Here is a 1,763-nt window from a genome sequence, read left to right as displayed (position 1 = left end):
CAGGGTTTTAATAAAGTCACCATTGCGTCTTCAAAGCACGTCCAGCTGCTCCGTGTGCAGGTCAGTCCCACGCCTCAAAATAACTCCTCTGATCAGAGCGAGCGTCTCGTCTTCTCTCGGGTCAGTCTCATGATCGATCACAAACACAAACGCTCCGTCTAAACCATAGACTGTAAACAATAATGGACGTCTTATGCTCACTCCTTCCCGTTTACCATAATGACCATGGTCGGTCGTGGGGGAATTCATGGCGGATTTACAGACTCCCCCTCCCCAGCTCTGACGAAGCATGTTCCTAAAAAGGGCATAAGGGCGGGATTTTCACTGTAGACTCGGCCCTTGCGTGACGTGTAGCTCGCGCTGCTCCAATGCTAACAGTCCGAGCCTCATTAAGTACAAGATTTCAAAAATTCTTTTTACGAAAACCAGCCTGGTTTCATATATTGTGATTAACCCAGCGTTATCTCAGGAGGAATATCTAGCCTAGTCTTGTGTTAAAAAAATTGAAACCAGGCGTTAAAGTTGTTTTTAATGTGTCTAAAATCCAATGCTTTTCAATGGGAGCCTAGTGGCGATATGGAGGTACTACAGCAATGGCGGAGCAATGGCGGCCCCCAGTGTCGTGGTCATAAAGCAGAGCAGCCAGCGCCCATTGGTCTAAACTCGACTTTTACACAAGATAACAACAAATAATCCGGTCCGCGGTAAAAGACAAAGAGAAACCTGCAGTGACATTGATGTCAATGTTCCGCTAACAGCAACGGAACGCTTCCTGTTGTCCCGACAAAATAAAAGGTGTCAATGTTCCAGCCGCTGGGAGAGGGTTTGAAATGTTAATAAATGAACCTAATATTTTAGGTGCAAATGGACACAAATCTCATTTTTCTTCCTTTTCCTGGTGGTCCATTTTGCTCAAATAGAAATAAAGGCCTGTCTCTAATTGTGGCCTGGTTCCAATAAAGGCCTGGTCCTAGATGCCCTTGAGTAAATAAAGGCCCCAGCCTATATTAGAGCATTTTACTTCCTGTATGTATTTGCATGCGATCATGACAAATAGATAAAGATATGTTTTTTTTTTTACATTTCCTTTGCTGATAGTTTCCATGAGATAAAGCGACACAGATTGTGATCAGCCTGCGTGACATGTAATCTACTGCACTCTTACTGCTCAGCTCAGTGCTGGACTGTGGGGCTTCAGTGAGTGAAGGATGGAGGAGCCTCAGGTCAGGAGAAGAAGAACCATCCACCGCACAAAAGAGGAGCACACTGGCACACGCTCAAGTAAGAGAATTTGTATAATGCCACTGCCATAGGTTCAATCGTTCATACAGTAGTTATATCTTTTAAAGGGAAATGGATTCCTCTGATCTTCATCGGATTTGGCCTGTTTTGTGTTATACAAGCTCTCAACCTTTACCTCCGCATCGGTGAGTTTTAAAACAGTAAGAGTCATAGAAGTAACAGCAAAAATAAACAGAAGCTTTGACTTTCTTTCAGCAATGGAGACCAAAAACCAACAAATTCTTCAGGAAAGAGACGCACTGAAGCAGAAACTGCAGGACATTGGTGAGTCAAAGTTTGCACCTAAAGTAAATATACAGTAGTTCTCAACTGGAGGGTCACGGAATCATGATATTAATGGTTCTACAAAAAAATATATACAGTATATAACAAAAACGACCTCACTCTGTTAGAATAGTGGTTTTGATCATGATTGTGGGTTTGAAGTCGATGCTTAAATCAACAGTGATCTTAAAAAAAAC

At 42.7% G+C, this 1,763-nt stretch overlaps 1 long non-coding RNA gene across 1 annotated transcript; it reads left to right on the top strand.

The window, feature by feature from the left end:
* The first annotated feature begins 1,179 nt into the window (after positions 1–1,179).
* LOC306975441 lies at positions 1,180–1,562 on the top strand. The gene is made up of 3 exons (XR_013793705.1): positions 1,180–1,281; positions 1,350–1,427; positions 1,498–1,562. It is a non-coding gene; the product is annotated as an uncharacterized lncRNA (long non-coding RNA).
* The last annotated feature ends 201 nt before the right edge of the window (positions 1,563–1,763 follow it).

This window comes from Gobius niger, assembly GCF_951799975.1.
Source record: "Gobius niger genome assembly, chromosome: 16".
Taxonomy (NCBI): Eukaryota; Metazoa; Chordata; class Actinopteri; order Gobiiformes; family Gobiidae; genus Gobius; species Gobius niger.
The sequence above is the reverse complement of the archived record's forward strand: the minus strand, read 5'-3'. Positions and strand labels throughout refer to the sequence as shown.